This window comes from Suricata suricatta, chromosome 2, assembly GCF_006229205.1.
Source record: "Suricata suricatta isolate VVHF042 chromosome 2, meerkat_22Aug2017_6uvM2_HiC, whole genome shotgun sequence".
Classification (NCBI taxonomy): domain Eukaryota; kingdom Metazoa; phylum Chordata; class Mammalia; order Carnivora; family Herpestidae; genus Suricata; species Suricata suricatta.
The window spans coordinates 168,541,615-168,569,136 of NC_043701.1; the positions used below are offsets into that span (position 1 = coordinate 168,541,615).

At 37.6% G+C, this 27,522-nt stretch overlaps 1 pseudogene; it reads left to right on the forward strand.

Annotated features, from left to right (window-relative positions):
• The window catches only part of LOC115276361, a 168,963-nt pseudogene that overhangs the window by 141,023 nt on the left and 418 nt on the right, over positions 1 to 27,522 (forward strand).

Here is a 27,522-nt window from a genome sequence, read left to right on the forward strand (position 1 = left end):
TTTATATATATATTATATATACATACATTTTATATTTAACACTGGTTAAAAATATATTTTTATATGTATATAATATATATATTTTATATTTATATATAATAAATAGAATAATCTACATCCATTAAATCAAAAATTGCTAAGGAATTTTTTAATAGAATGGGGCAATATTTGTAAAATAGTGCTAAGAAAAATAAAAAGACACAGAACTCTAAAGCTAAGATATTTAAATCCCCTATATCAAAGAAGGAATAGAATATTTAAAAATATTGGGGTTCCTGGATGGCTCAGTGGGTTGAGGATCTGATTTCAGCTTAGGTGATGATCTTGCTGTGGATGAGTTTGAGCCCCAATTCCAGCTCTGTGCCGACAGCTCACGACCTGGAGCCTGCTTCAGATTCTGTGTCTGTCTGTCTGTCTCTCTTTCTCTGCCCCTCCCCTACTCAGGTTCTGTTTCTTGCTGTCTGAAAAATAAAAAATAAACATTAAAAATTTTTTTTAATATTTTAAAAAGTTGAACTCCAACCACAATTACTACTGGGCTCTGAGATTATGGATGATTTTTTTTTCTGCTTCTTTACCCTTTTCAATGTGATTGATAACTTTGAAAAGGAGCATGTATAATTTTGCCAAGTCAAATTTTAAAAAATAAATCACTATTGGGACCTCATCAAGATAAAAACTTCTGCACTGCTAAGGAAACAATCAAGAAAACTAATAGGCAACTGATGGAATGGGAAAAGATAGTTGCAAATGACATATTGGATAAAGGGCTAGTATCCAAAATTTATATGGAACTCACCAAACTTCACACCCAAAAAATGAATAATCCAGTGAAGAAATGGGCAGAAGACATGAACAGACACTTCTCCAAAGAGGACATCCAGATGGCCAACAGACACATGAAACAATGCTCAGCATTACTCATCATCAGAGAAATACAAATCAAAACCACACTGAGATACTACCTCACACTGGTCAGAGTGGCTAAAATGAACAAATCAAGAGACTATAGATGCTGGTGAGGATGTGGAGAAATGGGCACCCTTCTACACTGTTGGTCAGAATGCAAACTGGTACAGTCACTCTGGAAAACAGTGTGGAGATTCCTCAAAAAATTAACAATAGAACTCCCCTATGACCCAGCAATAGCACTGCTAGGGATTTACCCAAGGGATACAGAAGTGCTGATGCATAGGGGCACATGTACCCCAATGTTCATAGCGGCATGTTCTACAATAGCCAAATCATGGAAAGAGCCTAAATGTCCATCTACTGATGAATGGATCAGGAAGATGTGGTTTATTTATACAATGGAATACTACATGGCAATGAGTATTCCATTGTATAAATGTGGATCGACCTCGAGGGTGTCATTCTAAATGAAATAAGCCAGGAAGAGGACAGATACCATGTGTTGTCACTCATAAGTCTAACAGGAGGAACTTAACAGAGAACCATGGGGAGGGGAATGGGGGAAAAAGAGAGGGAGGGAAGCAAATGGTAAGGCGGGGCGCCTGGGTGGCTCAGTCGGTTGAGCATCTGGCTTTGGCTCAGGTCGTGATCTCACAGGTCGTGGATTCAAGCCTCTGTCAGATTCTGTGCTGACAGCTAGCCCAGAGCCTGGAGCCTGCTTCAGATTCTGTGTCTCCCCCTCTCTCTGGCCCTTTCCTGCTCATGCTGTCTCTGTCTCTCTTTCTCCAAAATAAATAAAACAGTTTTTTAAAATGATGGTAAAGGAACAGCAATGACATAGAGGCAATGGTAAGTTTAACAGCTAACACAGGAGAGGGAAAATAAAGTTTTTGGTGGTTGAGGTACTCAGACAGAGGATATGACAATGACCCCATCTACCAAGCAGAAGCATTATTGCTATAGGTCAGAGTTTCTCAATTTGGGCCTTAGTAACATTTGAGTTGGAAAATTCTTTGTCATGAGAGGTTGGCTTGTGCACTGTAAGATATTGGGCACCACATCTGGCCCCCACTCATTAGACGCTGGTAGCACTCACACCCCAATTGTGACAGCTAAAAATGTCTCTAGCATTGCCAGAGGTCCCCTGGAGATCAAAATCACCAAGGTTGAATTCTATTGCCCAGTGGAACTACTCTAGTCTAACTATTTTTTTTCTCTGATGATCTTTGCCTGATCTAATCTCACTGAAGATTTGCCTGTATACGTTCTAAGAAAACTTTTTTTAAAGATTCCTAGAAAGCAAAATTTTATGGAAAGACAATGCCATGTAGCGCAAATAACACCAGAGTTGAAATGAGAAGGTCGGTTTGCAAGGCCAAAAATTACTATTTAATGGCTTCATAAGTTTGAACAAATCACATCTCTGAGCTTCAGTTTCCATCTACAAAGCAGGTATTCATCAACCTCTATAGAAAGAGTTACTGCGAGCCATATGGCAGAAGTGTTAAGTGTATGAACTTTGGAGCCTGCCAGACCCTGGGTCTGAATCTTCCATAAATTTTGAGTGAATCTGGCAGAATCAGAAACTTTCTGTGATGTGACTTCGGACAAGTTTCTTTACATCTCCCCACCTCCCTATCTCCGAGAGACACACACTTCGGCTGCAGCTCTAGCTGCTCACTACATATCTCTTCTTCAGGTTCTGAAGCACTTCAGACTCATTCCTGGTTACTTAAAGATCCCTCACTTAAGCCGGGTCCTCTTTTTTTGTTGTTGTTAATTTTTTAACATTTTTATTATTGAAAGACAGAGAGAGATAGAGCTTGAGCATGGGAGGGGCAGAGAGAGGGGGAGACATGGAATCTGAAGGAGGCTCCAGGCTCTGAGCTGTTAGCACAGAGCCCAATGTGGGGCTCGAACTCATGAACCACGAGATCATGACCTGAGCCAAAGTTGGACGCTCAACCGACTGAGTCACCCAGGTGCCCTGAGCCAGATCCTTTACTGTAGGCCTGACCCAGATCATTCTTCCTTAGCTTCAAATTACAGTAATTGCAAAGTTTTTTTTTCTATTTTATAGTTCCCTCTGCAATAGATCTACAATAATGAGAACACTGTTTCCCACTATTGTCAGGATGAACACCAAACTGCTCACGATGACCTACAAGATTTACAGAAACTACAATTTATAAATTTCATCCTCAGTCTTGTTTTTCTGCTTCATGTCTCATGGCACCCTGACCCTTACCCACCCACCACTGTGCCACTGTGTGCTTTTCAACTACGCATCACTTCTCATGGATCACATGGTTTCATGCTTCTTTAGCCTTGAACAACCTATATTCTTTTTATATTGATGGGAGAGAGAGAGAGAGAGAGAGAGAATGAGCATGGGAGGGTCAAAGAGTAGAGAAAGGATTCCAAGCAGGCTCTGTGCTGACAGAGCTTGACCCCACAAACCACGAGATCCTGACCTGAGCTGAAATCAAGAGTCAGGCACTTAACCACCTCTGTATTCCTTTCTTGGAAGACCATCCCCTTCTCTATCTGACTAACTTACTCATCTTCCAAGATTCAGTTTACGTTACTTCTCCAAGAAACCGACCCTAAAGCTTCCCAGTCGGATTTCTCCATTCTTCCACATTGTTTCCTTATTTATCCACAGTATTTTAAGGAATCCTTAGAATAGCACTTATCACAATATCTTAAACTACTTTGATTGCACTTTGTCTCAGCCACTTCACATGTTCATGGTGTTGTGAAGACTATTGCAGTAGAAATTCTAGCTGTTTTCTTATAATCTGTTTCCCATTTTTGAAAAGCACCAATTCCTAACCTCTCTCCTGCGTCTGGATTTTTTCAGTTACATGAATCAATATATCCTCTTTAATGTTTAAGCATGTCTGGGTTAAGTTTTCTGATACTCAAGTTGTATCCTAAGTAATACAACTCCAGCACCAGGATTCATGTATCTGACTTTTGTTTCAACCCCAGCACCAGGTTTCATATCTGTCCTGTAGTTGGTACCAAATAAATCCCTTAATAAATGGCTGAATCAGTAGTTACTATTTCATGATTTGAGTCATTTATATCTCAAAGTTAGCCTTAGGGTTTTTGACTGCTATATTAGTTTCCTTCTTATTACTGTCACAAATTATCATATACTTGGTGGCTTACAGCAACACACATTTATTCTCTTAAAGTTCTGGAAGTCAGAAGTCTGAAATCAGTTTCACTGGGCTAAAGGTAAGATGTCTGCAAAATTGATTCCTTCTGGAACCTTTAAGGAAGAATCTGCTTGCTTGCCTTTTCTAGCTTTTGGAAGCTGCTGGCATTCCTTGACTTATGATCCCTATAATGTCTTGCTTTTTTTGTCATATTTCCTATTTCTTTTTTAGTCAAATATCCTCTGACTCTCTCTTGTAAGGATGCTTGTGATTACATTTAGAGCTCACCCAGATAATCCAGGATAATGATTCTTCCTCAAGACCCTTAAAATGGACACATTCGCAAAGTCCCCTTGATCATAAAAGGTAAAATTTACAGGTTCCAAGGATTAGGACCTATATATTCTGGGGGTCATTGTTTAGCATGACACAAATGCCTAATTTTAAATCACCAAATTAGTGAAAGTAGGGCATTTTTAAGATTTTTAAAATATCTAATAGCTAACATCCATCCAGTAACCCTCATTTTGAAGATGTAGAGACTGAGATCCAATGAGGTGACTTACTCAAGGTCACATAATTATAACTAGAAATGAGGCCTTCTGAGTCCAAGAAATATACCCTTGCTAGGCTTCCAGGTTCCTGTTGCAATTTAAAGTATAATCCAGGGGGCGCCTGAATGGCTGGGTCAGTTAAGTGTCTGACCTTGGCTCAAGTCATGCTCTTGTGGTTCATGACTTCAAGCTGAGCTCTGTGCTGGGCTCTGCGCTGACAGCTCAGAGCCTGGAGCCTGCTTCAGATTCTGTGTCTCCTTCTCTCTCTGCCCCTCCCTCACTTGTACTCTCTCTCACACATTCTCTCTCAAAAATAAACATTAAATAATTTAAAAATGAAAGTGTGATCCATAATCCATGTTATCATAAATATTTATTATTGGAACATAAGAAAGTTACAAAACTTTGCCAAAATAAGCCCCTCTCCCCCAATCTCAAATCAAAAAGTAGTTTAAATCATTTCTAACCTCTGTGGAAGTCTTATCTAAATTAGCTTCTGGATTGCTTTGTATTTTTATACTAATAATTCTCTGGTAATGTTGTATATTTTTTCTTTCACCACTCAGTCAATAATAGCCTGAGAATCCCATTACACAATATATTGAATAGGGCCAAAGTAATTTCATCATCCTATATTCTTCCTGTTTTGCATCTCATCTTGAATGTCCACTGGGCATAATGCTGTTCTTTCCTGCAGTATATCTGTTTTCTGTGGACTGAACCACTCTGAATCCCTCAGCTATTTCAAAGTACATCATCTTTTCAAATATACTAATCTACCACTGCACTTTAGAAAATTTTTGTTTAAAGTGCCTGATAAACAGGGCTCTGATTTTCATCATAATTATACGATGAGACTTCATTTTCTACAAATTTATATTCATAACAAATTATTTATGCCATATTTTGGCTTTGGTAAGTATCAAGCTATGTGAGGTGTGATGTTTTTTGTCTCAGAAATGAATACACTGTTTTCTCCAATCATGTTCTGAGTTTGTTATATGCTGGAAGCCATTTTCTGAACTCATGAAGTTGAGAAAATCTTGTGAGGTACGGCAGGTTTTACAAGGCTCCTGCCATCAGATGGTGACCAATGTCTACCCCTACTCAGTTATTTTTGCTTTAGCACCAACCCCCAGGGCGCATTGCCAACTGGCATAAAGAGTGATTTGTCTTCTTGTGCTAAAAATATGCGAACTGTACCTTGTGAAAAAACTTATTATAGGAGTTTCTTCTTTTGTGATTATAGGAGCAAATATTACATTTCCTGAGAAATCTGTTTTTCTTCCCCTCAAGAAAACAGGCTATTGACCCCTGGTCACAAAGAAGTAACTCTTGCTTTTGCTATGCTAAAAACATTGCCTTGTATTTGAATGCTAAGGATACCTTCTTTCCCCGTATGATAAGCATTTAAGTCACCTACATCAATCACTATTGATAAAAATTATGCATGAGACTTTTCCCAATCTATGTTCTGGGAAATCTTTACATACCAAAGAATTTGTCATGAGAAATCATTGTCTAAGGCAATTGCCACTTCTGTTTTGTACCCCATTTATTTTTCAATAAATAAAGCTGACTCTCCAGTCAGTGCAGAGATGCCTGCCTGGTGATCAGAAAGAAACTCAAGGCTCTCTCACTCCCTTTCACCAACACCATCCATCCTTCAGGGAGCCCTGGACCTGCTAGAGCTGGACTCTAACAATATACCTTTTTAAAAAGTTTTTTTAAATGTTTTTTATTTATTTTTGAGAGACAGAGAGAGACAGCATGAGCAGGAGAGGGTCAGAGAGAGAGGGAGGTACAGAATCTGAAACAGGCTCCAGGCTCTGAGCTAGCTGTCAGCATAGAGCCCGATGCGGGGCTCGAACCCATGAACTGTGAGATCATTACCTGAGCCGAAGCCAGATGTGCAACCGACTGAGACACCCAGGTGCCCCAATATACCTTTTTAAACTGGTGTTACCACACATTCTCTCCTTGTGCTTACCATCTAGTCACAAAGTACATAGTCCATTGAAATATTTAAAAAAGACCAACATTAGCTGGATGAATGTTGCTCTTCTGACAAAAGTCATTTCTTCCTTACATAAAACAATGTCTAAAGTACCCTGTGAGATACTTTTCTCATCTTGATTAGTGAACCCTGATGTACCTATAAACAATTTTCCTGGAAAATACACTAAGTTTTCATGACAAAATCCAGTTCATTTGTTTTCTTTTTCAGATATAGGAGCAGCATAAATAGTAGCAAAAATATGTCATGTATTAAGAGCCTAAGGTCTACTATGGGCCAGACTGAGTTAGGGACAATCAAATTCATTATTGCATTTAATTCTCACAATATCCTTGTAGTGTGAATGCCATTATTCCCATTTTATAGAAGAGGAAACTCAGGCTCCTAAGACTTATGAAACTACCCCAAAGTTATGGGACCAGCTACTGATCTATATGTAATCCATACTCTCAAAACCCAGTGGCTTCATCAAAATAAAAAGCTTCTGTACAGCAAAGGAACAATCAACAAAACAAAAAGGCCACCTTACTGAATGGGAGAAGATATTTGCAAATTATATATCCAATAAGGGGTTAGTATCCAAAATATATAAAGAACATAGACAACTCAACATCAAAAAGCAAAGAATCTGAATTAAAAAATGGCCAGAAGGCATGAACAGACATTTCTTCAAAGAAGACATACAGATGTCCAACAGTCACGTGAAAAGATGCTCAACATTACTCATCGTCAGGGAGTTGCATCCAAATCACCTTGTACCTATAAGAATGACTAAGATTAAAAAACAAGAAACAACAAGTGTTGGTGAGGATGTGGAGAAAAAGGAACACTTGTACACTATTGGTGGGAATGCTAACCGGTGCAACCACTATGGAAAACATTATGGAGTTTCCTCAAAAAATTATAAACAGAATTACCATATGATCCAATAATTCCCCTACTGAGTATCAACCCAAAGAATATGTAAACACGAATTTGATATAAAATATAAAATATAAATAAAGATTTATTGCATTATTTACAATAGCCAAATTATGGAAGTAACCTAAGTATCCACTGATAGATGAATGGATAAAGAAGATGTGGTGCATGTGCATGTGTGTATACACACATAATGAAATATTATTCAGCCATAAAAGGAATAAAACCTTGCTATTTGTAACAACATGAATGGATCTAGAGAATAATGCCAACTGATAAGACAATCAGAAAAAGACAGATCATATGATTTCACTCATATGTGGAAGTTTAAAGAAAAAAAGCAGAGAAAAGGAAAAGAAACCTCCTACAATATAGGGAACAAATCAGTGGTTACTTGAGGTAGGTGGGGGGATGGATGAAATGGTGAAGGGGATTAAATACACTTACTGTGATGATCACAGAGGAATGTATAAAATTGTTGAATCACTATGTTATACTCTTGAAACTAATATGATGCTATATATTAATTACACGGGAATTTTAAAAACCAGTGGCTTAAAACAACAATTCACCACTTGTCACCGTTCTGTGGGGTGGCTGGCTGGTTTTTCCACTGATTCTCCCGGGTTTGCTCACATGGCTGAATGCAGCTGGAGAGGTGGCTGGGAGCAGGGCTCAACTGGGATAGCTGGGATGAGTGTGCCTCTCTCTTCCTATGTTTTTTGGTTTAATTTCAATTTAAATCTCAGTTAGTTAGCATTCAGTGGTTTCAGTGGGAGAATTCAGTGATTCATCACTAACATACGATCCCCAGTATACAGCACAAGTGCCCTTCTTAATACCTACCCAGACCCCCCTCAAACCTCAGTCTGTTTTCTCTCTTTAAGAGTCTCTTGTGGTTTGTTTCCCTCTGTCTTCTTTTTTCTCTCCCTTTTTCTTCCCATATGTTCATCTGTTTTGTTTCTTAAATTCCACGTATGAGTGAAATCATATGGCATTTGTCTTTCTCTGATTGGCTTATTTCACTTAGCGGAATACAGTCTAGCCCCAACCTATGGTTTCTGAATCTCAAGGAAACAAGCTCGGGGCTGGACTTTCTTACAGGGTAAAGGCACCATTCTATGAGGACAAGCCTCAATGTACAAGTGCTTATTGAGTTTGGAGTCATATTTGTTGGTAATCCATTGTCCAAAGCACAATTAAACACAGAGGGGAAAGATGCACAGGTGCACTGATACAGAAAGTTGTGATTCATTGGGGTGTCACTCATTGAACAAAATACCACAAACACACAGCTAGTGATGGAGATAACTAAAGTCCTGGAGTCCTTTCCAGAAGCATGGAGACATAAAACTCACAAACTAACTACTTCAGAATGTGAGGATGAACAATTTTAGTGAACAATATTAGGCACTTAACTTTGGAATAAAACTTTTGTTTTGCTGATTATCACAGGGAATTATGGGGGAACAATGGACTTATAATTTCACTACCCTCTGCTTTTAGAAGAATATTTGCTGCTCTTAGGGAGACCTACCCATAAAAATGAGCAAATTCTGAGAAATTTATGCTTGCCTTTTATTTATCGGGAGCTGTGAGTCGTGTCCCCAGATAGAGGGACATGTTAATATGTTCTGAATAACTCAGTGGCTGTTCCGATGTTGTTCTGTGTTATGTTAGCCATTAAGATACTCCTTTCCAGGCCCCAATGTTTTCCAACACACATAAAACAATAATGTATCACCCTCTTTCAGGCCCCATCAGATACCGACGTGGGAGAGTAAATAATATTTTGTTCAGTCTTTCCTTCCCTGCAGGGATATGTGGGTATGTCAAACCCATTCCACTTACTGCGACATGTTGCAAAATTCGGCCAAAGAGAAGCCATGTGTTCTGTACTGGGGCCTCCTAGTGTCAGGGAAGGTGACAAAGTTCTGAAAGGAGAGCAGGACACCTCAAAGAGCTCTTCCCTGGGAAGAGGGGATGGGAGAAGCACAGAAAGTCCCTCAGAACTACACTTGATCACCTAGTTATGAAATGCTAAAGCCAGAGGAAGCCTAAAAGATCATTTAGATATGCTGGATTAGGGAATTAGCCTAATTAGAAGCGGTGATGCTTAGCACACAAATATAAATCTCTAGTCCCACACACTGCAAATTGATCCTGGGTACTTCCTTTTCAGAATCTTTTCAATACAGTTTTTGGATCAAAAATAAATTTGTACTTGGTAATTGGTAGTATATTGAGTATATTGGAGAGTATCATTATTGCTTACATTTTATGAATAAGGAAATAAATTCGATGTGACAAAGAAAGTAAGCCCAGCTGCAAGCTGGTAATAGACAATAGAAAATACAAACTTGGGCAGTCTGATTCCAAACAGTGATCTTAACAAAACTCTACAGAAGGGAGCTGTGCTTGCCCCAGAGGCTCTTGGTTTATTTTTGAAACATTCATTTGAGGAGTATTTATTGGTCATTTACTACTTTCCCAGTTTCCATGTGAAGAGCATAACAAGACAGAGATGGTTCTTGCCCTCCTGGAGCTCACATTCCAGAGGGAGAAGAAAGAAAATCAGAACTTAAAGAAACACACATTTAACTCCAAATAATGAAAAGTGCTAAGAAGAGAAATGTGATATGTAGGTCAATTCTCTTTCCATTTTACATTTTCTTCCCCTGCCATCCCAGAAAAATAACACATAGAAACATAGTGCTTCTAACCCTTGCCACTGGATTTTTAGTGCTTTCCACCCTCAGTACCTGCATTCTAGCCCTGAGCCAAGCACTGGCATACCTACAGCTTCAGAAGCTTACAAGGACCATAGGAGGCCACAGCGAAGCCAACTGGAAGACAGAACAAATTATCCATATAATTTGGGCAGAAATATGTCCTGCTGGGGATTGAATATTTGGCTAAAGTACTTGTTTTGATAAATGATTCTGGTAATCATTCAAGCCTATGTTTTGCTTTGGAAATTTTCTAATCTTAAGGTAAGATAAGGACATACATGTGAGTTTCTCTTATAAGTTGTTCTATGGGATAGATACTGGAAATGGATTTGTCAGTGAGTTCTTCTCCTCATATGCTAGGAAATTGTTATAATCATGATAACTTATACATTCATTCAACATTTATCTCATATCTACTGTGGTAGGTGTCATTTGACAGAACTTATTGATAAGTATCATGTATTTATAAGAGGGAGGAGGGAAGAAGGAGAAAGGGGGGCAGACAGTATGTAACTCTTAAATCTTAGAACAGCCAGTAGATTCCAAAGAATGAGAAGTGAGGTAAGGGAAGGATAATGTATCAGTTAAGGATTAAGATCATCTGCTTATTAAAAAAAAATGTTAAGGCCCAAAGAAAAGGTTTGAAATTTTCCTTATCTAATAAGAAGTCTAGAAAAAGAAAGTCTAGGGCTATTGTTAAATTCTTACCTTATGAAAATACCAATAAAATTGATAAAACCTTTAGCCAGGTCAACTAAGAAAACAGGAGAGAAGGAACAAACTACCAAAAACAAAAATGAAAAAAATCTCTCACTCTTGATCCTATAGATATTAAAAGGATAATAAAGGAATAGTATGAACAAATCACTACCCACCAACTTGATAACTTAGATGAAATGAACCAATTCCTTGAAAGACATGAACTATCAGAATCACAGAGGGAGATATAGATAATTCAAATTGGTCTATATCCACTCATGGAATTGAATGAGCAATTAATAATTTTCCTAAAAGAAAGCACCAGGCCAAGACTGTTTCATTGGGGAATTCAATGAAACATTTAAGGAAGACAAAAACCAGTTTTCCACAATCTCTTCCAGAAAATAGAAGTGGAGATAAAAACCAGATAAAGACATTCAAGAAAGGAATGTAACATCTCACCACTCCTATTAGGCATTGTGCTGGAAGTCTTAATTAGTGAAATAAGATAGAAAATGAAATAAAAGGCATATAGATTGAGAAGGAATAAATAAAGTGGTCTGTGTTTGCAGTTAGTTTGATAATCTGTGTACAAACTCAAAGAGTTGATTAAAAAAAAACTTTTGGAACTAATAGCCAAGATAACAGAATAAAGGTTAGTATACAAAAGTCAGTTGGTTTCATATCTACCAGTAATAAACAATTTGAACTTGAAATTTAAAAAATATTATCTACAATAACACCCCAAACTCATAATACTAAATTATAAATGTAACAAAAATACACAAGGATCTATAACAAAAACTATAAAGCTATGATGCAAGAAAGCACAGAGGAACTAAGAAAATAAGAGACATATTCTAAGTTTATGGATTCCATTATAATATTGTTAAGATTCAATTATTCCCAAGTAGATCTACAGATTCAACAAAATCCCAATCAAAATCTCAGCAAACTGTTTCATAGATATCAGCTGATTCTAAAGTTAAAGGCCCCAAATAGCCAAAATAATGCTGAAGAACAAAGTTGTAGGATGCACACTTCTCCACCTTAATACTTACTACAGAGCTACAATAATTGAGATAGCATGCAAATGGAAAAAAATAAACACATAGCTTAATGGAACAAAGATTCCAGGAAATTAACCTGATAGATACAGCCAACTAATCTTTGACAAAGGACCAAAAGTAATTCCAAGTAAACAGGATATTCTTTTCAACAAACCTTGCTGGAGCACTGGATTCCCTTATGCAAAAGAAGAAAGAAAAAGAACCTAGACATACAACTTATGTTTTTCACAAAAATTAACTCAAAATGGACCACAGGTATAACTGTAAAATGCAAAATTTCAAAACTTCTGGAAGATAGCATAACGTACAGGTGATCTTAGTCCTAGCAACACATTTTACATATAACACAAAAAACATAATCCATGGTAGAAAAACTAGATGATTTAATAAATGTAAGGCTTCTGTCCTGCAAGATGCTGTTAATATAATGAGAATACAAGACACAGACTGGGAGAAATATTTGTAAAAGGCATATCTACTAAAGGACATGGTTTCCAAATATACACGGAACACTTTACAGTCAACAATAAAACAGTCCAGTAAGAAAAATAAATGGGCAGAGGATCTGAATAGACATCTCAATAAAGGAGAAGTATCAATAGCAAGTAAGCATAAGAAAAGATGATCAACATCACTTGTCACTAGAAAATTTCAAATTAAAACCAGAATGAGACACACTGATTAGAATGGCTATAATCCAAAAGCCTGACACCATGTGAAGAAGCAACAGGAACACTCATTCATTGGTAGTAGGGGTGGAGAGTGGAACAACCACTTTGGGATATGGTTGAGCAGTTTTTACAGAACTAAACATAACCCTAGCATGTGACTCAGCTATCACATTCCTGTCTGGATACCTAATTGATTTGAAAACATATGTCCACACAAAAGCATGGATTCACATGTTTATAGAAGCTTTATTTATTCACCCAAAAACTAGAAGCAAAAATAGATTTAAAAAATGAAATAGATAAACTAATGGTAGTAGATCCATTCAATGATGAAAAGAAATGAGCTATCAAGCCATGAAATGACATGGAATGAACCTTTAAATGCTGCAGAAGAAGCTGGTCTAAAAAGCCATTTATATGATTCCAGTTATGTGACATTCTGAAGACAGGAATACTATAGCAATGGTAAAATGATCAGTAGTTAACAGGGAATTGAGGGAAGGAGGCAGGGTAGAGATGATGAAATCCAGCAGATAATTTAAGGAGGTGAAATTATTCTTCATGATACTGTAATTGTGGATATACATCATGATGCATTTACCAAAACCCAGTGAATCTGACAGCATAAAGAGCAAACATTAACACACACAAAATTTGAAAACCACTTAGGTCAGTGGATCCCAGGATGGAATACAGAATGTGACATACTCTCTAACTGTATTGCAAATGAATGAAACAATCTTAGTAAAGAGGTTGGGAGGAAAAGGTGTTGACATGAGTAACTTTGGAAATGCATAGGGTCTGGTGAACAAAAAAAAATTGGACATAAGCAGTTTACGCCAACTGATAAAGTTCCCCCCACCTTCACCAAGGGGAAGTACAAGTTAATTCGGATACTGTTATCCATGTGTACTTGAATTGAACAAATAGGTAAATGGGTGGTAGGTGGTGGGAGCCTGGTTTCCCACTGTTGGAGTGGATTACAGATAAGCAAGGGCAAGTTAGAATAGTCTGTATGGTAATGGATTAGAAGTTGGAGATATTAGTATGAACTCATGGTGAGCTTAATATAGATACAGATGTTTATGCACATGTGTTTATAGGTGTGTCTGTTACATGGTTAGTGTACACACATATTTATTTGCTCTCTTAGTTGAGAGGACTTAGAAGCAATTGAAACTCCAGTAGTTAAAAGCACACTTAATGTCCAGGTCTTGGTTTCTAATACCTTCTTCCAATAAATGCAATCACAGCTCCTGGTAAAATGACTAATTCTAGAACTGGGGCAGAAAATATACAAGATAAACCCAGGGCATCTTGTAGTGCCAAAAAGTAAGGAAGTGCTCAACAACAAAACACAAGGATGAGGGATATCAAAAGGACATAGCAGCCAAATTAAAGATCTCCCAATGAATAAAGCTTGAACAATTTGATTAACAAAATAAAGTAACATTTATTATATCTCATAGTATAAATTAAATGTCCATGAGTCCATACTGAGTTAAATTAATGGTTGAATAAATACATAAAGGAGAAAAAAACATTCTGTAGAGAAGAATTCCAAGTAACTTATGTAGATACTCTACCCTCCTTCAGTGTGAGCTAAGCAGAGTAATTTCCTTCCAAAGAGTACAGCATAGAAAAGGGAGAAAAACAGTAATTCACAATGGTGAAACCTGACAGACCCTACCTCAGCCAGGTGATCAAGAACAACACTAAGGATAAGTCACTGAATAGTATGTACTCTTGATATGATGTGATGAAACTGGCACCTTATCTCTGTGGTCTGTCCCCTGAAAATCTCTAACTCCATGAGAGAAATATCAGACAAATCCCAATTTAGAAACACTCCATGATGTGACTGCCCAGTACTCTTCTAAACCAAGGAAAAGACATTAAAAGTAAGGAAAGTCTGAGAAACTGTCACTGACAAGAGGACAGCTGGATGTAATGTGGTATTCTGAATGGAATCTTGGAACAAAAGAAAAAAATTAAGGAACTTTCAATAAACTTTGGACTTATAGTTTAAAACGCTGTATCAACATTGACCATTAGTGTAACATATGTACCATGCTAATGTAAGATATAAATAATGGAGAAACTGTGTGGGCTATATGTAAACTCTCTGAACTACCTTTGTAATTTTTTTGTTATCTAACACTATTCTATAAATATCTGTTCAAATTTATTTTAAAATATTTTCAAAAGGTGTCCCTCATTTGGAAGAAAAGTCCTTGGCAGCTAACAGCTTCCTGACTTTTTCTGTCTAACTGTGGACTCTCTCTAAAATTTTCATGTCCCACTGAATTCATTTGTTCTCTTCTCTATATCTTTTGCCATCCTACATGGCACAAATTCAGCCCTCTTTCCTTAGCTCCTCCAGATCACTGACATCCATTTGTGTGCCTAACAGACTTGACTGAAAGTCAGGATAAAGATATGGGGTGGGGTTACATCACAACAGTGCAAACATTTTATGATTTAATAATACACGTTATGTTCCAAAAAGTGTTTATTCATCAGTGATCAGATAACGTTCACCAACCATTTTTTCTCTATTTTCTGAATTCCCCTTTTTGGTTTACCTACCACCTTCTAAAATGCTGCTAATTTTGTACTGAACAATTTGTCCATATCTTTGTTTTGTAGTCTCCTTTTGGACTATGTTCTCTGAGCCTTAACTCCCCCAATCAAATATGCTTCTTAATACAGTATCACCCATTCAAATGATTTATATCTTTATCAAAGAATACAAATCGTTTAAGTGACTCAAATAGAAATTCCAGGTTTTATTCAGCTGATGTGAATCTGAGAGCATCTGAAAACCAGGTCACTTTGAAGCAAAGCAGGGTTGGAGTTTCACAGGGTGAGGGGAGAAAGGAATTGTGACCTTATGGTCTGGCTTAGGTGACAGTGCTCTTCATCTCTAACTCCTACAAAATTCATGATTGGACTAGTTGGAGATGATGCTAGTTTGGGGGCATCTTGTCTCGTTATTGGAGCAATCCTATCCTGTGTTGTTGCCACAACAATTTGAGAATTCTTTTGGAAGTGCTTTGCTGCTTGGCAAGGTTTAGGGAAGAAGGGGTAGGAGGTAAAGGAAGAGGCATCAAGTGTCAAATCAGGGGAGGCTTGGACCCCCTAAAATATCTGTTTTAATTCATTTACAGTTTCTCCCTTTTACATGGACATAGTGGAAATAACTTGATTTCCAGACTCTTTATTTGCACATCTCAGTAATACTACATATTTCCTATCTTTTTTCTCTTCTTTCTTTCCTTTGTTAAATTGTGTGGACTTGTACAAGGTATGTTTCCTATTTGTTCCTCGACTCTCTAGTTGGAAAATGTGGGTGTAATTACAAATCAAGAGATTATGATGAGGATTTATGAGCTGATATGTGACATTATTTCAGTAAATATACAAAGGAAAAGGTATTCGTCTCTGGGCTTCCTCCCCTTCATTATCATAGATCTTTGGAATTCAAGGTTAAAGCAAGGGAGAAAAGAAACATTTAAGTCACCAATTCTCAGGGTGGATGACTCCATAGTCTGCCTCACATCACCAAGGAGTTCAGTGGGATTCCAAACTTATTACAAAGTCATTTTGTGTTGACTTTTAATCCAGCTCCACTCTTCTTTCCATCAGCATAATAACCCATAACCCATATGACTGGCAGAAATAAAGATTTCTGGTATCTAACTTGCTCAGACTTGTCTCCTCACCATACTTCTCCAAACAATATATAAAGAATTATACTCAGATATGACACCAAGAGTCAAAGCATTTATAATTTAAAAAACAAAACAAAACAGGACAATATCAAATTGAAAAGCTTCTGTACAGCAAAACAAGCAATCGATAAAATGAAAGGCAACCTACTGAATTAGAGAAATTATCCACAACCATCTATCTTATAAGGGGTTAATATCTAAAAGATAGAGAATACTTATACAACTCAATAGCAGGAAAATAAACAATCCAATTAAAAAATGAGCAGAAGATCTGAATATATGTTTTTCCAAAGAAGACATACAAATACATAAAAAGATGTTCTACATGATTATCACCAGGGAAATGCAAGAAAGTCTACAATGAGGTATTGCCTAACACCTGTTAGAATGGCTCTTACCCAAAAGAAAAAATGGCAATAAATGTTGTTGGCAGGGCTATGGAGAAAGAGAACCGTTGTGCACTGTTGGTGGGAATGTAAAAATGGTATAGCCATTTTGGTAAACTGTATGGAGGTTCCTCAAAAAATTGAAAATAGAACTACCATATGACCTAGCAACCCCATTCTTGGGTATACACAGAAGAAAAGTAAATCACTATCTTGAAGAGACATCTGTACTTTCATGTCCATCGTAGCATTAGTCACAATAGCCAAGGCACGGGAACAACCTAAGTGTCCACTGATGGATAAATGGATATGATACCTAATATAGGGGCACTAGCGTGGCTCAGTTTATTAAGCATTCAACTCTTAATTTTGACTCAGGTCATGATCTCACAGTTTGTGGGATTGAGCCCCTCAGCAGGCTCTGTGCTGATAGTGTGGAAGCTGAGTGGGATTTTCTCTCTCTCTGCCCCTCCTCTGCTTATGCTCTCTCTCTCTCAAAATAAAGAAATAAACTTTAAAAGATATAACATATATGGTAATATAAATGTAATCATATATTTTTATATCATATATAATGAAATATTTGCCATAATAAAAGGAAATCCTGCCTTTTGTGACAACATGGATAGAACTTGTGGGTATTATACTAAGTGAAATAAATCAAAGAAAGACAAATACTGTATGTTCTCACTTATATGTGCGATCCTAAAAAGACAAAATCATGAAAATAGAGATTAACATGGTGGTTTCCAGGGGTTGAGAATGGGGGAATATGAGGAGACATTGATCAAAGGGTAGAAACTTCCAACTATAAGATGAACAAGTAATGGGGATCTAATGTAGAGCATGGTGATGATAATTAACAGTACAGTGTCTGTACTTGAAAGTTGATAAGAGTAGATCTTAAATGTTATTGCCACAAAAAATGATTATCATATAAGGAGGTGAGGTATTAACTAAACTTATTGTAATAATTATCCAATATGTACATATATCAAATCAAATTACCATATTATACATCATAAATTTACAAATGTAACATATCAGTAATATCTCAATAAAGCTAGAAAAAAAAAAAGGTAGAGAGAGCTCACACTCATCACCCAGCCCAGGAAACTTGATGCCAATAATATTTTACAGCCTTATGTGTTTTCTTAATGTCTGCTTCCTATAACCCAAGTCCCAAGTAACATGTAATTTATATCCTGGAACAAAAAGAAACAGCCCCAATAAGAGTGTCATAAAAAAAAAAAGGGAAAATGGTAATCTAAGACATTCTAAGGTAATAATCTGGAGCCACAAAGGAAACAAAATGAAAACTATTATGTAAATATAAAGGGATTTAAGTTTGAAATAAAGGGTGTTAGATACACAGCTCAGGTATTAAGAAAAGGAAAGGTAACAGATTTAAAAGTTTTCTGCCCATCAAAATACTTCCTCAATTCTGTTTGAATATTAGTCCTCCATAGGGCAAAGGGTTTGGTTTATTGGTTCAATAAGTAACCTCATCCCTCTCCTCACCCCAGAGTTTAGTACTAATTTGAAAAACCTAGAGGTCAGATAGATGGAAATCAATAAATCAGTCTTATTAACCATAAAGCTGATTACAAGATGTGGCTTGGATATGTGAACACCACAGGTGTCCTAATATTTGTCTGTCAAATCAAGACTTCAGAAAGGTCTCACCCAAGTGAGAACGTGAATATAAAGGCTGACATATTCCATATTGCTGTTCCTCGCTTCTGCAGTGGGGAATGAGAGACTGAATATACAAATGGATAATGGCCAGACCATACATAGAATAGAACTCTGATCTATAATATGCAACAACAAGACCAGAAACCAATTTGCTATCCACAGTAACTAGTTCAGGAAACCAGACTGTTATCTATAAGACTTGTAGGAAGTCAGTCTGGATCTCTAGTAACCCATCCAGGAAAACAAACAATAATCCATTGACAATTGGCCCAAAGTGGCCAGGACTTGACGAATAACTGACAGCCTCCCCAATTTTTGTCCCGACTTCAAATTTAGGACCAACCAGAGAAAGCCCAATATGCTTCCCTAACTGATCACATAGGATGTCCTGCTTCTAGTTAGTCCCCTTACAGCCTCCCCATGCCAACATTCTCCAATCAGAACATACTTGAATCTCTTCCTTTTTTCCACTATAAAGCTTTCCCACTCCCCTCTACCTTAAAATCTCTGCTGAAATACCGATTAAAGGGGGCTGAATTTCTTGCTATAGCAGGTTCTAAAATATACCTTTTGCTTGTCCTCATTTGGTTTTCATTTATTTCCACAGGAGGGAAGGAGTGATATAAGACCACAGGATCTCTCTCTCTCTTTCTCAAAGGCCAGCCTTGGACCTGACTTGGCCTTGGTGTACAGAGAAATCAGGAGCAAAGACAGGTGCACAGGTCCTCCAACAGGTGGTTCTGAAAGCAGAGGAGAGTTTCTGCTGTCTACTCCATCTCTGTTTCCCAATTTTACAAATTGGATACATCACTTCCAATCCCTTGAGAGGAGACAGTGAGTGAGAGGTTGAGAAGAAGAAGTAAGGGAGAAATTTTTAGCTTCTAGGAAACATGAAGAGTAAGGAATAAGTATAATCTTCTAGTGTGTAGTATTTGGTCTCTGCAACTCTACTCTTTGATACACATCACCATCACATGTGGTGGTATCATGAGCATCATCGTTATCAACACTATCATGGTCAAAGGGAATATATCAGAATCAAGAAATGGATGAGTTTCTTACCCGAAGGTTTTTTGTTATTCCAGAATTATTCTATTAATGACCCTCCCTTGCTTAAAATCTGCATAATCAGGAAGTGTTTACTGAGGTCAGACTTCTCTAATGGTCAGTTGCTGGGCTCACATGTCAGGTTCTTTTCTCTTCATGCCCCCTGATTTGAAAAGAGAGAAAAGAGCAGAGAAAAGTATCTGTTACTCCTAAAATTGAATTACTGGGATTCACAGTCTCCAGGATTGGAGACAGGGATCAGAGAAGGATATCCCTAGTGCCCATCTCTTTTGTGATAACAAAGGTGAGAAAAAGATGAGTCACGATATAACAACAGTGTTGCCTGCCAGCAGTAGTCCCCGTGTGAGCAATAAAGATACAGCTGAGTCCTTGCTTCTCCGTCTGGGGTGAGTTCAAGATACACATGAAGGATTCATATACAGTCCATGCTGCCAAACTAGGAAGCTTTTCAGAGGCCCAAGAAAGCCATCTTGAGACTAAATAGAACTCATTTTGTTACTCTTAATTCAGAATTTAGACCAAATTTGTACTCGTAGTAATGTCCTGATTGGATAAGTAATAGCATCTCCTGGTTGTCAAAATTATTTGTATTAAAACTCAGTTTAGACAATGCAATAAAGCACCCTTCTTAGCACATTGTGTCCCAATCATGATGAATAGTGTGATTAAACTTTGTCTGTCTTCCTAACATGATTAAGAGGGATCTGTTATTAGATAAAGGTGCAGAACAAAGACAAATGCATCCCCAGCAGAAATTGAAAGTCATTGCCTAACTAGATGAATCCAGGTTGTGGCTACAAATGACATTTGCACAGCAATGTCACATTCCTGGGGTGACCAAGGAGCATGAAGTACAGCTTGGGTCTTTACATAAACACCAGAGCTACACTATTCTGGGAGAAATGAAGTGAGTGGGAAGGTGTTAGAATGAACTTGTGTGAAATAGGAAGCTATTGTCATTGAGAATCTATTGCAACATTTTTTACATGTGTTCTCAAAGCTTTTCACTTCTATTTTTCTTATAGTAGGGAGTCTTATTTACTATGGAGTTAGCCCTGAGTGATCAACATTCCCCCCAAGGAATTCAGGTAGAGGTCTTTTATGAATGAATCAACCAAAAATATTTATTCAGGATCCATAAGCAATAAAGCCTTGCACTAGATCTAATTAGTGATATGTGTGATAATATGGCTCAGCTCTTGTCTTTAAAAGGCGTATACTCACAGTTATCTTCATGGCTGAGGTGGCTAACCTCACAGGGAAGCAGAGTTTCACTGGGGAGTCAATGTCACGAGACCAGATGTTATTTTGTCAGCAACTCAAAATACATATCAAAAATGGGGTATTCAACTCAGATAGATCTAGATTGAGTTTCCACCTCCATCACTTACTGGCTGTGTGACCTTGAAGGATTTGCTTAACTTCCTTTTGCCTCAGTTTCTAAATCTGTAAAATAAGACAAATAATACGTATGTGTGTGTGAGGCTTTGGGAGAGCCTGTTCAGTAGTAGGGACATACTAACAGCTATTCCTTCTAACTTTAATGAGCACTAGGAAAATGAACCAAGTTTTTAAAAACTTATTTTTGCTATTGTGTTATTATTTTGTTTGTGTTATTCCTCCCTCATCATGAATCTGAAAGGATATTCGTGGTGCACATGTGCCTACTATCCCTGGTTGAATTTGTGAATTTGTGATTTGCCAGAATTTGGATTTAACTGGGCCAGGAAGAAGCACAGATGGACCTGTGTGGAAACCTGGATGCGTGTCTTGCTTGCTTCTCATTGTGAACAGAACTTCAAACTAAGCTGCTTTATCATTCTAAGTCTTGATTTTTCTATTTATCAAATGGGAGATATGAAAAGAAACTTCTACTTACTGAGTATCAGGCACTGTAATAGTCAAATCCTACACATATATCATTTAACCTTTATTCCAAACCTTCAAAGAACCCAGTTTTATCATCATTTTACGGATTAGGAAACTGAGGAGGATAGAATCTAGTGCCAAGTGGTGGCAAGGCGTAGCCATTCAGTAGTAAGACTACAGGCTTGGACTCAGATCAACTTAGGCCAAATGTGCTCTGCCCAGTGCCATCTTGAATAAGCTACTCAACACCTCTCAATCTCAATGCTTTCATCTGTAAAATTGGGATAGCAATAAATACCTTTTGGGCTTGTCAGTATTAAAATAAAATAATTACTATGTGTTTAGTGTCCAGATCAGTTCCTGGCATTTAGTTGATGTGCATTAAATAGTGTCTATAAGAATATAGACCACAATATAATATCAAAATGGGTCAGATGACAAGGGTGCATTGGAAATATCTAAATCTGGACACAGTTTCAAGAAAATAATATTGGTCTGGATGGGCTTCTTTGTAGACATCATCTCCTGCTCTCCTTCCTTGAATTCTCTTAAAGCGGATAAACTCTATTTGTTCCTTACAGAAGGAGAGACAGCCTTGAACTCAGTTCTTCTGATTTCCTATTTAATGGCTGAGGTTGACGTTCAACTCACAGGTGTTTTCATGGGTGTAGAAAAAAATAGCCATGATACAAAGCCTCAAATTTATACTAGGGCCATGAGATTCATTAAAAGGCATATTTAGGAAGCACCAACTATATGTCAATCACTGTTGTAAGTGTGAGGTCACATCGGGAAATAAGATAGACAAAGTTCCCTACATTTGTGGAGGGCAAGATAATAATAGAATAAATAAGTAAATTATATAGCATGTGAAAAAAATGATCAAAGCAATGGAGAAAAGGAGAAAAGATATTAGGGTAAGAAATTGGGAGTTTGGGGGATGGGGTAGACTGTGATAGCTTTTAAACTGACTTTCAGCACAGTGTGGAGGTTCCTCAAAAAACTATCAGTGGAACTCCCCTATGACCCAGCAATAGCACTGCTAGGGATTTGCCCAAAGGATACAGAAGTGCTGATGCATAGGGTCACATGTACCCCAATGTTCATAGCGGCACTGTCAACAATAGCCAAATCATGGAAAGAGCCTAAATGTCCATCAACTGATAAATGGATCAAGATTTGGTTTATATATACAATGGAATACTACATGGCAATGAGAAAGAATGAAATCTGGCCATTTGTAGCAAAGTGGATGGACCTAGAGGGAGTCATGCTAAGCGAAATAAGTCAGGCAGAGAAGGACAGATACCATATGTTGTCACTCTTAGGTCTAACAGGAGAAACCTAACAGGGGACTATGGGAAGGGGAAAGGGGGGTAAGAGAGTTAGAGAGAGGAAGGGAGGCAAATCATGAGAGATCTTTGAATGCTGAGAACAAACTGAGGGCTGAAGAGGTAGGGGGGAATGGGAAGGGGGATGTTGGTCATGGAGAGGGGCACCTGTGGGCAAGTGCACTTGGTGTTATATGGAAACAAACTTGGTAATAAACTATTAATAAAAAAAAAAATAAGCTGGCTTTCAGAGAGTCTCACCCAACCAGCAACATAATTAACATCACCTCAGAGATAATAGCTCTGAGCTGAATCTGCAGATGTTTAATGCTGCTTTGTGTGAAAAGTGGATTGAAATGATAATTTAAGAATAATTATTTTAATTGGTGTTTGAGTATCAGAGAGGCACTGAGCTCACTGGTGGATGGAAAGGTGTGTTTGTGTTGAGGGATGTTCAACTGCATTTATTTAAATGGGTTTTCTATACACACCTCTTTTCTGGATGCAACGTAGCCCTTCCAGTTAATCATGAGCAGTTCTCTTTACCTAGAAATACACTTTCATTTACCCTCTCCAGGTGAGCAGAGTGGGTTGAGAACAGCTGTGAGGAACCTCAAAATCGTCGATGTAGACCAGAGAAGTGAGCTCAGCCAGTTGGCTAAAGAGTGCTCTTGTGCTCATTATTCTGACCTGTCCGTATGCTTGTGGCAGAAGGTCATGGGAAATTTTCCACCCCCAGTAGTTAATAGAGACACTTCTCTTTCTTTTTTTAAAAGAAATTTTAAAGCGTATTTATTTATTTTGAGAGAGGCAGAGACAGCATGAGTGGAGGAGGGGCAGAGAGAGAGAGGGAGAGAGAGAGAATTCCGAGCAGGCTCTGCACTGCTAGCATAGAATGCGATGCAGGGGTAGAACTCACAAAACCATGAGATCATGACCTGAGCTGAAACCGTGCTTAACTGACTGAGCCGCCCAGACATCCCAAGACACCTCTCTTTCTAATGGAAAGATTGATACTATGTATAGGCTTCTAATTAATTTATGCTCTAATGATGCCAGACAAGCACTAGAAGTGGTGTTGCAGAAGAATACATAATTACCTGGAAAGATGATTGAAATGTATTGTTTTTAAAAAAATTTTTTTATGTCTTTTATTTAATTTTGAGAGACAGAGACAGCGCGAGCAGGGGAGGGTCAGAGAGAGAGAGGGAGACACACAATCTGAAGCAGGCTCTAGGCTCTGAGCCAGCTGTCAGCACAGAGTCTGACGCGGGGCTCAAACCCACGAACCATGAGATCATGACCTGAGCCGAAGCTGGCCGCTTAACTGACTGAGCCACCCAGGCGCCCCTGAAATATATTGTAAATTTAGAAAACTATATGTATGATATGACACTATGTTTGATGTTATTGTTTATAAATGAAAGGAAACAAAAAATTACCAGAGGTTATCTCTGGATGGTAGACTTACAGGTGATTCTTATTTTCTTCTTTTTACAAAAAAAGCATGTCATTTTTGCAAAAAGATATAAACAATAAAAGTTTTATGTGGGGGCACCTGGGTGGCTCAGTCAGTGAAGACTCTGACTTCGGCTCAGGTCATGATCTAACGTTCGTGGGTTCGAGCCCCGTTGGGCTCTGTGTTGACAGCTCAGAGACTGGAACCTGTCTTCAGATTCTGTGTCTCCCGCTCTCTCTGTCCCTCCCCTCTCATGCTGTATCCCTCTCTGTCTCCAAATTAAATAAAACATTAAAAAATTTTTAAGTTATATTTAAAACATAATAATAAATCCAATTATCCATAGTTATATCAACCTTGTTCTCCCCAAAAGACATGAAATTTCCTCTATTGGGCTACATACTTGTTGTATATTGTATGGGTGCAGTTTTAATAGAGGTCTACACCCATGATGTGTTAGTAAATATTTAACAAGCTCTGTAGCCTGCTTCCCTATTTAAAAAAAAAAAAAAAACCCTGACTTTTAGTATTTGTCCATTTATTTGGTATAAATACTCTCTCTATGGCTAATTTCAAGCAACCAACATCATGTCACCCAACATGGTACCTCATGTATTATTATTAAAAATCCAAAATTCAGAATCTCTATATTCCTAAATAAAGAACCCTTACAAAAACAGTTATTAAATACATTGAATAGCAAATGCTGTTCTAGCAAAAGACCCTGCTTTATGTCATGGAACATGATTTTAGGAAGATATACTCACAGGAGACTTTTGTGAGCCTTCTGTGATGCTTTACTATACCACTGGGTCATGTTCACATCTGCGTGAACACAGAGATAGGCCTGGAGCAAGACTGTCCTTACACATCATTGGCTCAGTGATGCTTCTCTTTTCTCTGAGAAAGGAACAGCTACTTCTTATTTTCCTGAGAGCCACAGGATTTTTGCTAGCAGAAACTCTGATGCTCTGTTTCTTTAATTTTCTAAATATTATCGAATTTTTATTTTTAATTCCAGTATAGTTAACATACAGTGTTTTATTAGTTTCAAGTGTCTAATATAGTGATTCAACAATTCTATACATTACTCAGTCCTCATCATGATAAGTGTACTATATTGGAAAATTTAGCTTCTGAATCTTCAAGCTACTAAATGAGAACATGAAAGCTTAAGTTTCATGGAGATTCAGATGCTTAATTTTCCAATATATGAAGGTCTTTATTCAGTATTTCAGAAACATCAGACGTTCTGCAGGAAGGAGGGAGATAGCTCCTTTCAACATGGCCCTAGTCATATCTGGATAGTAGTAGAGGTTTACCTTATGAGAAAGGCAAGAAGCATTCACCCTGAAGCCAGATGATTCTGTAAAAATCACAGGTAACTTTGCATTGAAAAACCATTTGATGCAGATGCTGGTAGGTCATCGCAAGGAATTGACACAATGAAATGATGACTGTCAATTATTGAGCATGTACTACATGGTAGAAACAATCTATGTCAAGTCTTTGTGACAACCTTATAAACTTGGCATTGTTATTAACCTCATCATTATAGGAAGGAAGTTGCCTGGATTTAAAGATAGAAGGGGTGGAACTCTGATTCAAACTTAAATTCGCCTTACCTGAATCTACCTAAGTAGATTCTCAAAAGCATAATACCTCATTGCCTCCCCACTGCATAGGTCAGTCCCCAGAAAGACTTTATATGAGAACATACTCTGTCAGAGACATAGCTATGTGTTTGCAAAACTCTATTTCATTTTCCTTCAAGTTACATAGCTAAACTTTATTTCCAGACTCCTTGAGGTATGTTGGAGTCATGTGAGTGAGTCTAGATAAAATGGAATGAGGTCAACTTTGTTCCACCACACACAAAAATAAATTCAAAGTGGTTGAAAGACCTAAATGTAAGACAGGAAGCCATAAAAATCCTAGAGGAGAAAACAGGCAGCAACCGTTCTGACCTTGGTCATGGCAACTTCTTACTAGACATGTCTCCTGAGGCAAGGGAAACAAAAGCAAAAATGAACTATTGGGACCTCATTAAAAACCTTCTTCACAGGAACAGAAACAATCAACAAAACGAAAAGGCAACCAACAGAATGGGAGAAAATATTTACAAATGACATATCGGATAAAGGGTTAGTATACAAAATCTATAAAGACTTCTCAAACTCAACACCCCCCAAAAACCAAATAATCCAGCAATGAAATGGTCAGAAGATATAAACAGACACTTTTCTAAAGAAGACATCCAGATGGCTAACAGACACATGAAAAAAAATGCTCAGCATCACTCAACACCAGGGAAATACAAATCAAAACCATAATAAGGTACCACCTCACACCTGTAAGAACGGCAAACATTAACAACTCAGGAAAAAACGGATGTTGGCAAGGATGCAGAGAAAGGGGAACACTTTTGCACTATTGGTGAGAATGCAAACTGGTGCAGCCATTCTGGAAAACAGTATGGAAAGTTCTCAAAAAAAAAAAATAGAAAATATAGAACTACCCTACAACCAAGCAATTGCACTACTAGGTGCTTATCCAAAGGATATAAAATGCTGATTGCAAGGGGCACATGCACTCCAATGTTTATAGCAGTGCTATTGACAATAGCCAAATTATGGAATGAGCCCAAGTTTTCATCAACTGATGAACGGCTAAAGAAGATGTGGTGTATATGAATACAATGGAATACTACTTGGCAATCAAAAAGAATGAAATCTTGTCATTTGCAACAACATGGATGGAACTAGAGTGTATTATGATAAGTGAAATAAGTCAGTCAGAGAAAGATAAGTAGCATATGGTTTCACTCATATGTGAACTTTAAGAAACAAAACAGATGAACATAGAGGAAGGGAAGGTTAAAATAAGATAAAAACAGAGAGAGAGGCAAACCATAAGAGACTCTTAAATACAGAGAATAAACTGAGAGTTGCTGGAAGGGAGGTGGGAGTTGGGGTGGGCTAAATGGGTGATGGGCATTAAGGAGGGCACTTGGGATGAGCACTGGGTGTTGTATGTAGGTGATGAATTAAAAATTCTATTTCTGAAACCATTACTGCACTTTGTGTTAACTAACTTGAATTTAAAAGAAAATGGAATAAGGTCAGAAGTAATATAAGTAATATAAGCCACTCTTGGCTAACTTATTTGTTACTGCAGAATGGTTGAATCTACTCTAACTTGCCCATATTTCTCATTGAATTTTTTTGGTTAAAG